The 14080-nt window shown below is 39.3% G+C and overlaps 1 non-coding gene across 1 annotated transcript; it reads left to right on the forward strand.

The window, feature by feature from the left end:
• Positions 1–9508: 9508 nt before the first annotated feature.
• On the forward strand, positions 9509–9615 carry LOC131228390 (small nucleolar RNA R71). The gene has a single exon (XR_009162893.1). It is a non-coding gene; the product is annotated as a small nucleolar RNA R71 (small nucleolar RNA).
• The last annotated feature ends 4465 nt before the right edge of the window (positions 9616–14080 follow it).

The following is a 14080-nucleotide window of genomic DNA, read 5'->3' on the forward strand; positions in this document are numbered from 1 at the left end:
TTGGGATTTTCCCGCTAAAATACTTTTTGAATTTTTTGAATTAAAAAGTGCGGTGTGCGCGCTTTGTCCCAAATCAAAAATGCAAAGAATAGTTTTGTGGTTTATATGAGATGTTAAGAAGGGTATTCTTACTTGGAGCTTTTTGGAGGAGATGAAACACGGGTGTTCGCACTTGAACACACGCACGCACGCACGCGTGCTCGGGCTCGGGCGAGGGCACGGGCGAGGGCAAAGGCATGGGCATGGGCAGTGTGACTGTAGTGGCGCTAGATGGCGCACTTCACACGTGCACATCGTGTCGCAGAGTGGTTGCTCTCTCGCGACCTTACGCGAACCGACGCGAGACGGTGCGTCTGGTCAGAGCCTTAGGGCGGTGTGAATCTGAAAAGTTAGAAATGAGCCTGAATTTTATAGGTGACTGAGAACGGTCGGATCTTAAATCCGAAACATCCAACCGTTTCTATAAACGGATGGCTACCTTAAAAGCCACAACGGTCCGAAAATGGATGGGCCAGGATGATCCAATGGTCAGATATACAGATCTAATGACCAAAAATGTCTAGAATTAATGGACAACGGCCAGAAACGTTTTTCAAACGTTCTGGACCATTAAATACCACACAGCAATGGGTCTAAACCTGAGGCCTATATAAACTGGACCATTCCAGTCCAATTTCATCATCTCAACACACCATCTCTCCCATCAAATCAGATACAGTCCATAGCTCCATTTTAGAATACTGTTATCATCTCCATCGTCTAAGTCTGTCAGAAGAAATCTACTACGTTAAAACTGTTCCATAGTGGACCTATCGTGATTGCTGCACGTTGGATCCGGATAAGGCTTGTCTTATCCTAGGAGCAATTCGCCTGTAACCCATCAGCAGTTGATAAGGGGGCGAATCACGCTTTAAGGACAGCGTATTTTATACGTGATTCAGCCTAGTGATAATTTTTTTTTTCTATTTTTTTTTTATTTTCGGTGTATCCAAAAGAAATTTTTATAACATACCTGAAATGAACTGGCAATATAAAAAGATCATCTGGATAAAGCACGTACATCATGGTCGTGCACACAACTTTTCTAACATGGCAGCGGATTGGCTGGTGTTCCACACACCAGCTATATAGTTGTTGTAGGTGGGTACGTGTCGTGCCAAAAATAAGCACGGATGCTCCTGGAGCTCAAATGAGATCAAAGTTACATGGCCCCTGATGTTTTATTTAAATCAACCTGATTTAAATGATTTTAAACTCGCAAGTATACAAATTAGATGTAAATATGGTACGTATTACGAGATCGTTCCCACGAGGACTGGTTGTCATAATTCAAAATTAAAGACTCTTCTTAACTAATCCAACAAATATTTGAGATAGTAATTGAATAAACTAAATAAAAATCAATGAAAAAATAACCAAGAGCAATAAGGAAAATTCAATCAAAGAGAAGACTAGGACTTTTGAATCCACCTCTAATTATCATAAACCTTGTTTTACCTGTTGATTCTCCCTAATTCAGATTGATATCAAAAATAAATAAAGCGCACTCTATGTCCTTGGTCGGGCACATAGAATGTATAATTCCTTAAAGCATATGGATCACATCTTTCCATCCATGGTCAGGCATGGAGAGATGTAGATTCTTGTTTCTTCCTCTATAAGAACCTATTCATGGTCAGATACAAGCACCTAGATAATGTTCTAAACAACATCCATAACTAGACTTTGGTTAAGCTCTTAGAATGGAGAAGCACAAAACTTTCAATTAAGCATACTAGAGAAAGAAACAAATCAATTAAATTAGGATTAACTCAACAAACAAGGATCATTCAAGTTGGAGGCTTCATCTCAGCCCTAGCTAAGGAATTTAGCTATCCATGTGATCAGTTAAAAAGTAAGAAAAATAACAATGATGAAATGAAAACATCCTTCTAAACTCTTTCTTCTCTTTTCTTCTCTTTTCTTCTCTTTCTCTTCTCTTTTCTTCTCTTTCTCTTCTCTGGATCTGTTCCCTGGCTCTCCTCTCCCCTTGTCTACGTTTTGCATCTTCTCTTATAGCTGCTGGAGTGGCTGGAATGGAGAAAATCGGGTTTGGAAAGCTGTCGTATGCGCAGCGAAAGCCCTTTTCGCAGCAAACTTTCGTACCTGCATAAGTCCCTCATTCTTTGCATTTTTTCCATAAAATCAACGTCTCCTGGGACGTTTTTGGCTGGTCTATATGATGGACGGATCAGATCTTCCATCTGATCGAAGATGGTGGGCCACAACTGCCCGGAAGTCCGCTTTTCGCGAACGTGCGTAAGCCTTCGCACGTCTGGCGCTGTGATGCTCGGTGGGCCCCACATAAGCTTTTTCGGGAAAATCCAAGCCGTCCACTGGATGCACGACGAATTTTCGATCAGATATGGATGGTTTTAAACATCCATTGACGCGACCCATAAAAGGAATTACAATAAAATCAATTTTGAACGTCACCGGATAGTCCACTTGTGGCCTCTGTATCTCACACGTGTGCACGTATGGGCACAAACTGTAAACATGGTTTTGTAGCTCTTGAACCCTTCTACACGGTGAACGGCTTAGATCAGACGAACATGCTATCGATGGGGCCCACAGCGGTCCGTAAAAACGGACTTTCTGTCCGTTACACAGTGCCAGAAACGGCAACTTCCGTTTTTAAAGAAGGAAGTCGGGTCAGCGCTGCTGACCGACTTAGTTCGTTCGGTGCACGGGCAGTGCACATGTGCACTATGCACATGTCACACAAGGTGGGGTCCACTATGATTCTTTCGAGAAATCCAATCCGTCCATCCTATTTCTCATCTTATTTAAACCGTCTAGGTCAATTTTGAAGTATATCTAGATTGTAGGCGGGCCTAAAATTGGAGATTAATGGGCTGATCTGTCCGTTGGCCCACTTCTCGAGATATCCAATGGTTAAAATTTAATATGTACGGTTTATTTATGGCCTCCAGGCCATGTATGAAGTTTCGAGTCAATTGGATGGCAGAAACCATGTGATGTTGCATTTTGGACCATTTTCGGGCCTTTTTAACATGAACGACTTGATTTCCTCGGATCCCTGGCATGTAAATTCTTCAGTCTTAGTTCTCTGGAGTGCGTCCCTTGCTCTGGTGACTTCGGAGTGTCAAATCCATGCTTGTAGTAGTCTTTTTCCATCAACGCTCCTGATTTCATCCTGCAACAAAAATATAATTAAAATACTCCGTTAAGCATTATCATATACGTAAAATCAGGTAATAATTGGGGTTTGATATGTAATATTCGACCCTCATCACAACCCCCAACTAGCATTTTACTAGTCCCGAGCAAAACATTCGAAAAATAATTTCAGAAATACTTGATAATTCCTGTGAACCCGAGTGACTTGTGAACAGATCGTCGAGGCACGAGAATTCTAAGATTCATGAATGGTGCACAGAATTTTTCTTTCTAGAATCAAGCTCACGGTAAACTTCATAATCAATTTCAAAATATTAATCCATTAATTAGAATATTCTAAACATTGAGTTCCATGAGTGTATAGTGTAATCTCGGCTTATTATCATTAAGAGATCCAATTATCAATTTCATGATATCATTAGTAATTAACAACGGAATGCATGACAACTGAAACCAACACTTGCCTGATAGGTTAACTTTTCATTCTACTAGCCTTTGCTTTTCTTTATGAATAGTAACGCCAAGGAGGGGAATCAAGTCCTCACCTATAGGGAGCAAATCTATGGCGAAAACTTGTCCCCTAACTTTTTCAAATGACAACCATAGGGAATCGAATCTACACCTATAGGGAGCAAACCTATGGTGAAGATTATATGATTTATGCTTTCTCTCAATTCTTAGTTATAGACCGAAGTTAAAAATTTCAGACTGGTTCCTTTCATGCTTAGTGATTACCAAGTTAATCATTCAATGTTGAAACGGAACCTTAATATGCAACCGAGATGTGATATGTGAGATCATGACTCAATCAATGTTTAAAAGTTCTAATCATGGGTTAACAATTTAAACTTAACTGTGAAATCTAACGAATGGCTGAATCCAAGAGTTATAAATTACCGACATTCTATACCTTGCAATGTTAAAATCACCCTTATCCTTCACAATCACTTCAAATGCACAAAAAATTCCAGAAAAATTTAAAAATTTTCACAATTTGTGCTCAAGACCAAGAAAATACTGATGAGGTAACCTAATCGCCCACCCCCAACCTAAAATCTACATTGTCCTCAATGTAAAAGAAATAAACATGCAATGCACATGGGACAACGAAAATAAAAGAGGAGTGATGGAAAGATATCAGTGTAAGAGCGGGTCAGCACAAAAGAGAAATCAACAAAAACAAAATAACAAAAATAACATCACAAAAAGAAGATCCTACCTATACCATTTTCGCAAGTGTTCTCGATTACATTTAGCGTATGCAACAAGCCTTTAAATCCCTAGGTTGCCCCTAGTGGACGAGTTATAGTCTCGTGAGGGTTTACAGTAATGTTACCCACAAACATTGAACTAACTAACTAGGAAAATGAAATGAAATGAAAAGATGGGTTGCCTCCCAGGAGCGCTAAGTTTAACGTCTTCAGCCAGATAAGAATGGACCATGAACTGATCAATCTTGATAACCTGGGTCCGCCAAATAAATTTCCTCCACATCTTTGTTCACCAAATCATCTAAATATGGTTTCAGTCGTTGACCATTTACTTTGAAAATATTCCCGTCTGTTAAATTTTGAATCTCAACTGCTCCATGAGGAAATACTTTTACTACTCGATAAGGACCATACCATCGCAAACATAGTTTTTCAGGAAAGAGGCGTAGCCTGGAATTGTACAATAATACTTTCTGGTTCGGTTCAAATGTCTTGCGAAGAATTGATTTATCATGGAAGATTTTTGTCTGCTCTTTATAAATTTTTGCATTCTCATATGCCTCATTTTGAATTTCCTCTAACTCATTGAGTTGAAGTTTACGGTGTGATCCAGCCTTGTTTAAATCAAAATTAAAAGTTTTGATGGCCCAATAAGCATGATGTTCTAATTCCACAGGTAAGTTACAGGCTTTCCCAAAGATAAGCCTGTACGGAGACATTCCAATCGGGGTTTTTAAAGCCGTACGATATGCCCAAAGAGCATCATTCAACCGTTGCGACCAATCCTTACGATCGGGGCGAACCATTTTCTCTAAAATTTATTTAATCTCCCGATTTGACACCTCAACTTGACCACTTGTTTGTGGATGATATGGCGTTGCAACTTTATGAGTGATGGAATATTTCTTCATTAAAGATTCAAACGGTTTATTGCAAAAATGAGTATCCCTATCACTTATAATTACTCGAGGAGTGCCAAAACGAGAAAAGATATTCTCTTTTAAGAAACGGACCACAACTTTGTGATCATTCGTTTTACATGGCACTGCTTCAATCCACTTAGAGACATAGTCGACGGCCATAAGGATATACACATAACCGAATGACGGGGGAAATGGCCCATGAAGTCAATACCCCAAACTTCAAATATTTCAACAATGAGAATATTGGTAAGTGGCATCATGTTCCTGTGGGAAATATTACCCGTACGTTGGCATCTATCATATGTTGAGCAAAAGGCATGGGTGTTGCGAAACAGTGTAGGCCAATAAAATCCACTTTGTAAGACTTTCGCAGCTGTTTTCTTTGAACCAAAATGACCACCACATGCATGATCATGACAAAAGGAGATTATACTATGAAACTCACTCTCAAGTACACATCTCCTAATAATCTGATCAGGACAAATTTTGAATAAGTATGGGTCATCCCAAAAGAAATGTTTAACCTCAGCAAGAAATTTGGTTTTATCTTGTTTAGTCCAATGAGAAGGAAGTTGACCTGCAACAAGATAGTTTACAATGTCCGCATACCAAGGTAATTGAGAAATAGTTAGAAGTTGTTCATCAAGGAAAGACTCATTCATTGGCAAAGGATCCACTGTGGACTCTAAGACAAGTCTAGACAAATAGTCGGCTACTACATTTTCGGAACCCTTTTTATCCCGAATTTCAATATCGAATTCTTGTAGCAAGAGAATCCACCAAATCAATCGAGGTTTAGCGTCTTTTTTAGAAAGAAGATATTTCAATGCTGCATGATCTGAGAACACTATAACCTTTGATCCTATGAGATACGACCTGAATTTGTCTAGAGCAAATACCACCGCCAACAATTCTTTTTCAGTGGTAGAGTAGTTGAGCTGTGCATCATTTAGAGTCCTACTAGCATAATAAATGACATGAGGCATTTTGTTCAATCTCTGTCCTAGGACGGCTCCAACAGCATAATCTGAAGCATCACACATAAGCTCAAAAGGTAAACTCCAATCAGGTGGTTGGATGATTGGAGCAGAAGTCAGTAAATGCTTCAACTTATCAAAAGCTTGTCGAAACTCATCATTAAGGACAAAAGCAACATCTTTAGCTAGTAAATTGCATAAGGGTTGAGAAATTTTGCTAAAATCCTTAATGAATCTCCTATAGAATCCCGCATGCCCTAAGAATGATCTAATCTCCTTAACCGTTCTGGGTGGAGGAAGACTAGAAATTAAATCAATCCTGGCTTTATCAACTTCAATGCCTTTACTTGAAATAACATGCCCGAGTACAATCGCTTTTTGAACCATAAAATGACACTTTTCCCAATTCAATACCAGGTTCGTTTTTTCACATCTTTCCAAGACGAGATAGATGGTATAAACATTCATCAAATGAAGATCCAAAAATTGAAAAATCATCCATGAAAATCTCAAGGAAACGCTCAACCATGTCTGAAAAAATACTCATCATGCATCGTTGGAAGGTCGCAGGCGCATTACACAACCCAAATGGCATACGCCAATAGACATATGTGCCAAAAGGACATGTAAATGTGGTTTTCTCTTGATCCTCGGGAGCAATGGGAATCTGATTATACCCGGAATAACCATCCAGGAAACAATAATAGCCATGCCCTGCCAATCTCTCAAGCATCTGGTCTATGAAAGGAAGAGGAAAGTGATCCTTCCTTGTGACCAGGTTCAGTTTACGGTAATCAATACAAACTCGCCAACCCGTAGTCATGCAGTCGGCACTAACTCATTATCCTCATTCTTTTTCACCGTAATCCCAGACTTTTTAGGAACAACTTGAACTGGACTGACCCATGTGCTATCAGAAATGGGGTAAATGATACCAACATCTAATAATTTTAGCACCTCAGCTCGAACGACCTCTTTCATGTTAGGGTTAAGCCTCCTTTGCATTTCTCGCGATGTTTTTGTATTTTCTTCAAGATGAATACGATGCATACACACCGTGGGGCTTATTCCCTTTATGTCCGCTATTGTCCACCCAATAGCTGCCTTATGTTCTCTAAGAACATTAAGCAACTTACCCTCCTGTTCTTTATCAAGGTTAGTAGCTATGATGACAGGCAGGGTTTCAGAAGGTCCTAAAAATGCATACTTGAGAGTTTCGGGTAATTGTTTAAGGTCGACTTTGGGTGGTTTCTCAATAGACGGGACCAGTTTAGACTCAGAAGGTGGAAGAGGTTCCACTCTAGCTTTCCATTTTGTTGTATTCATTTCTGGATTAGAGTCAAGCAATGCATTGACTTCTTGGATGGAACTTTCTATGTCAAAATCTCTGCCAAAATGTGCTAAACAGGTCTCAAGAGCATTTTCGAAAACTTCAAGGAAAGAGTCATGCACTAGACTCTCAATCATGTTCACTTCAAATATATCATCCGAGTCTGACATTTGTTGTCCAGCATTGAAAACATTGAGTTTAATCTTCATGTTACCAAAAGATAGCTTCATAACTCCGTTCCTGCAATTTATGATTGCATTGGATGTGGCCAAGAATGGACGTCCTAAGATAACTGGGATTTGACTTATAGGATTCTGGACAGGCTGAGTATCTAGAACGATGAAATCCACTGGAAAATAAAACTTATCAACCTGGATTAGCACATCCTCAACAACACCACGGGGCACCTTGACAGATCTATCAGCTAGTTGGAGTGTTATTTTAGTTGGTTTCAGCTCACCAAGTCCTAGCTGCTCATAGACCGAATATGGTAACAAATTAACACTGGCCCCTAAATTAAGTAACCCTTTCTGAACCTTATATTCTCCTATGACATAAGAAATGGTAGGAGCTCCTGGATCCCTAAATTTAGGAGGGGTGATGTGTTGAATCATGGAGCTGAGTTGCTCTGCAAGGAAGACCTTCTTATGAACATTTATCTTACGCTTTTGAGTGCATAAATCTTTAAGAAACTTAGCGTAAGCAGGGACTTGCTTGATAGCATCAAGCAACAGAATGTTGATTTGCACTTGCTTAAACATGTCCAATATCTCATTAAAGTTGTTTCCTTTCTTAACCGGTGCCAAACGTTGAGGAAAAGGTGCTTTAGGCACATAAGATGGCACATGAGTGGTTCCTGGAGAGTCAGAGTGTTGTTGGACTTTGGATGCACTAGTATGTCTCTCCATTTCATTTTGATCTTCCACATTGGACTTTGATTCTTCCCTAGGCATCTCTACTTTGTTCTTAATCTGTTTACCGGACCTAAGGGTAATGATTGATTTGGCTTGCTCATGTTATTGTTCTTGGTTTGAATTAGAGCCAATCTCATACTGTCCATTTGGATTTACCATAGGTTGACTAGGGAACTTGCCCTTCTCTCTCTCACTCAATGTGACAGCAAGTTGACCTAACTGTACTTCCAGCTTGGCAATGGATTGCGTATTTGCATGTAAACTCTGCTGGTTAGCTAGTAAAGTATGTTGAGTGTCTTTTTGAAATTGAAGTGAACTCTGCATAAAAAGATTGAGTGTATCCTCAAGAGATGGTTTCCTAAATTGTGGAGGCACTTGTTGATACTGTGAGAACTGCTGAGGTTGTTGACTGTCAACTTGGGAGTAAGGTTGCATAGGAGGATTTTCAGATGGTCCTCCTTGTTGTGGTCCTTTTGCCTAAGAAAAATTTGGATGCCTAGCCCACCCTGGATTATAGGTGTTTGAGTAAGGATTATTCTCAGTTCTCTGAAAAGTGTTCATAGCATGTACTTGTTCAGAGAGAAATTCTGAAAATGCTGAACTAGATAGACAAGACTGCGTAGGATGGGCGAGATTAGAACATATAGCACATGACTCGACTTGAGTTGTTTGTGGAGGTCCATTGTTTAATATTAAAGCATCCACTTTCTTTGTCAGGCTATCAATTTTGGCATAAAGATCTGGCGTGACTCCTACCTCATATATACCCCATTTCTTCAGTGGTTGAGGGCTTCTTTCACCTCTATTTGAATAGTCCCATTGCTGGGAGTTTTCACACAAGGTTTCAAAGAAATTCCAAGCTTCGACATCACTTTTGGTCATGAATGACCCTCCACTGGTGGCGTCAACCATGCGACGGTTTTGGGGTGTCAGACCGTCATAGAAGTATTGAACCTGTTGCCACTTTTCAAAACCATGGTGTGGACATTTAAGAAGTAAATCCTTCCATCTTTCCCAACATTTATGAAAGTGTTCACCCTCTTTTTGTGTGAAATTTGTAATTTCTTTACGGAGAGCATTAGTTTTGTGAACCGGGAAGAACTTGTTTAAGAACTTCTTAGACAGTTGATCCCATGTAGTGATAGACCCAACTCCTAGAGAATTCAACCATGCTTTCGCCTTATCCTTCAAAGAGAAAGGAAAAAGGCGCAGACGGATCGAATCGTCTGAAATGTTTTGGAACTTAAAGGTGGAGCAAATGTCTAAGAATTCTTTCACATGATGATATGGATCCTCCTTATCTGAACCATAAAAGGAGGGCAACAATTGTATGACCCCAGGTTTAAGTTCAAAGTGTGCTGCCGTGGTGGCAGGCAACACTATACATGAAGGCGCATTGAATTGGATAGGAGCTAAATAATCTCTAAGAGCTTTAGTTCCATTCTCTTCCGCCATTTCAAATAGGATGTTTCTAAATCTTCTACGAAAGGTTCTTTCTATTTCAGGATCAAAAGGTGCTAGTTCTATGTTTAGAGATCTACGTCCTAGCATAAACTATGTTATCAATATAAGAAAGAAAACTAAACTAGGATGCAACCTAAGATGAATAAAACTAAAAGAAAAAGTTATGAATTCCTAAAAACAAGAGAAAGTTGTGTAAACGAGAATTGGAATGAAGAACCCGGAAAAGGAGATGATGAATGTCTGAAGATTTGAGAGCTCCTCCTTTTGAAGACAATGTTATTTAGCAGCTTTCTTCCTCAATTCCTGTAAACAAAAAAAATAAATTAAATTTCCTAAAATAATGCTAGAAAAAATCCTAAGCAACGGTTAATTTCTAAAAAAGAAAGTTTCTAATCTTAGAAATAAAAGCTAAGTTAGTTTCTAAAAAGGAAAAAAAAAAATTCTAAAACTAGAAAATAGAAAGTTACTTGAAAGAAGAATCAAAATCTAAAATTAGAAAATAGGAAATTTCTAAAAAAAAGAAAGCCTAGAAATAGAAAAATTTCTAAAGAATAAAACCCTAATTCTAAAAATAGAAATTAGAAAAAAAAATAGAAAATTTGGAAAGAGATTACCAAATTAGTAGTTTATGTCAGGTCCCTACAAAACAGGAAATAGGTTAGTTTCTAAAAAAAATTTAACCTAAAGTGAGTAAAAAAAACTAAGACTATGAATTATGATAAGAGAGAATCCTAAATCCAATTGGACCAAAACACTCCCCGGCAACGGCGCCAAAAACTTGATGTTTTATTTAAACCAACCTGATTTAAATGATTTTAAACTCGCAAGTATACGAATCAGATGTAAATATGGTATGTATTACGAGATCGTTCCCACGAGGACTGGTTGTCACAATTCAAAATTAAAGACTCTTCTTAACTAATCCAACAAATATTTGAGATAGTAATTGAATAAACTAAATAAAAATCAATGGAAAAATAACAAAGAGCAATAAGGAAAATTCAATCAAAGAGAAGACTAGAACTTTTGAATCCACCTCTAATTATCATAAACCTTGTTTTACCTGTTGATTCTCCCTAATTCAGATTGATATCAAAAATAAATAAAGCGCACTCTATGTCCTTGGTCGGGCACATAGAATGTATAATTCCTTAAAGCATATGGATCACATCTTTCCATCCATGGTCAGGCATGGAGAGATGTAGATTCCTGTTTCTTCCTCTATAGGAACCTGTTCATGGTCAGACACAAGCACCTAGATAATGTTCCAAACAACATCCATAACTAGACTTTGGTTAAGCTCTTAGAATGGAGAAGCACAAAACTTTCAATTAAGCATACTAGAGAAAGAAACAAATCAATTAAATTAGGATTAAATCAACCAACAAAGATCATTCAAGTTGGAGGCTTCATCTCAGCCCTAGCTAAGGAATTTAGCTATCCATGTGATCAGTTAAAAAGTAAGAAAAATAACAATGATGAAATGAAAACATCCTTCTAAACTCTTTCTTCTCTTTTCTTCTCTTTTCTTCTCTTTCTCTTCTCTGGATCTGTTCCCTGGCTCTCCTCTCCCCTTGTCTACGTTTTGCATCTTTTCTTATAGCTGCTGGAGTGGCTGGAATGGAGAAAATCGGGTTTGAAAAGCTGTCGTATGCGCAGCGAAAGCCCTTTTCGCAGCAAACTTCTGTACCTGCATAAGTCCCTCATTCTTTGCATTTTTTCCATAAAATCAACGTCTCCTGGGACGTTTTTGGCTGGTCTATATGATGGACGGATCAGATCTTCCATCTGATCGAAGATGGTGGGCCACAACCGCCCAGAAGTCCGCATTTCGCGGACGTGCGTAAGCCTTCGCACGTCCGGCGCTGTGATGCTCGATGGGCCCCACATAAGCTTTTTCGGGAAAATCCAAGCCGTCCACTGGATGCACGACGAATTTTCGGTCAGATATGGATGGTTTAAACATCCATTGACACGACCCATAAAAGGAATTACAATAAAATCAATTTTGAACGTCACCGGACAGTCCACTTGTGGCCTCTGTATCTCACACGTGTGCACGTATGGGCACAAACTGTAAACATGGTTTTGTAGCTCTTGAACCCTTCTACACGGTGAACGGCTTGGATCAGACGAACGTGCTATCGATGGGGCCCACAGCGGTCCGTAAAAACGGACTTTTCGTCCGTTACACGATGCCAGAAACGGCAACTTCCGTTTTTGAAGAAGGAAGTCGGGTCAGCGCTGCTGACCGACTTAGTTCGTTCGGTGCACGGGCAGTGCACATGTGCACTATGCACATGTCACACAAGGTGGGGTCCACTATGATTCTGTCGAGAAATCCAATCCGTCCATCCTATTTCTCATCTTATTTAAACCGTCTAGGTCAATTTTGAAGTATATCCAGATTGTAGGCGGGCCTAAAATTGGAGATTAATGGGCTGATATGTCCGTTGGCCCACTTCTCGAGATATCCAATGGTTGAAATTTAATATGTACAGTTTATTTATAGCCTCCAAGCCATGTATGAAGTTTCGAGTCAATTGGATGGCGGAAACCATGTGATGTTGCATTTTGGACCATTTTCGGGCCTTTTTAATATGAACGGCTTAATTTCCTCGGATCCCTGGCATGTAAATTCTTCAGTCTTAGTTCTCTAGAGTGCGTCCCTTGCTCTGGTGACTTCGGAGTGTCAAATCCATGCTTGTAGTAGTCTTTTTCCATCAACGCTCCTGATTTCATCCTGCAACAAAAATATAATTAAAATACTCCGTTAAGCATTATCATATACGTAAAATCAGGTAATAATTGGGGTCTTATATGTAATATTCGACCCTCATCAGCCCCACAAGGATGTATTTATTATATCTACATTTATCTATTTTTAAAATTATTGTAGGGCATTATCCAAAAAATGAATCATATCCAAAGATCATCTGAGCCACACCACAAATAGCAGTGGAGATAAAGATTTTCACCGTTAAACAATTGTAGGGCCCACTATAATGTTTATTTTCCATCTAAATTGTTCATAAGGTCACGAAGACCGGAATGAAGAGGAAAAACAAATTTCATTTTGATCTGAAACTTCTGTGATGTCAAAAAGGCTTTCAATGATAGACGTTCAATCCCCCATTGCCTTTTACTGTATGGTCCACTTGATTATTAGATATGTCTTATTTTTAGTCTCAAGCCTTAAGACAAGCTCACCAAATGAATGGACGGTTGGGATATAATGCATATCTCATGATCAGACCTATATAGTTGGTGTACCAGGCACCAACTATATAGTTGTGGTAGGTACGTGTAGTGCGAAAGACGAGCACCGACACTCCTCGAGTTTCGAGTTACACAGACAATTCAAAGGCGATCAAAGTTACATGGCCCCACAGTGATGTATTTATTATACATACACCAACCATCTATTAGAGTTCATTTTAGAGCATTATCCAAAAAGTAAATCATATCTAAAGATCATCTATACCACACCACATATAACAGCGGAGATAATGATTTTCACCGTTAAACAATTCGTAGGGCCCACCATAACTTTTATTTTCCATCCAATCTGTTCATAAGGTCACAAAGACCTGAATGAAGAGGAAAAACAAATTTCATATTGATCCAAAACTTCCATGACTCCAAAAGGGCTTTCAATGGTGGACGTTCAATCCCCCACTACTTTTAGCACTGCAGTCCACTTGATAGTTAGATGCATTATTTTTCATCTCAAGCCTTAAGACGAGCTCACCAAATGGATGGATGGTTTGGATATAATACATACCTCATTATTAGACTTACAAAGCTTGCTAAGGTCAATACTGCTGCTATACAGCTAGTGTGAGGTACATAGAGCTGGGCATCGGTCCGGGTCGGACCGGATCGGGCCTAATCCGATCATATTCGAAATCACAGTAGCTTAATCCGAACTCGATCCAACCCGGGACCGAGTCCGGGTCACTTGACTCATACAGATCTGATACGTGGCTAACTTGACCCGAACCGAGTCTGACTCGGTCACCCTGCCCAAGTCGGATCGGGTTAGATAAGATTCGGATCGTTGGAATTTAATCCAACT

The sequence above is a fragment of the Magnolia sinica genome, chromosome 15 (assembly GCF_029962835.1).
Source record: "Magnolia sinica isolate HGM2019 chromosome 15, MsV1, whole genome shotgun sequence".
Lineage (NCBI taxonomy): Eukaryota > Viridiplantae > Streptophyta > Magnoliopsida > Magnoliales > Magnoliaceae > Magnolia > Magnolia sinica.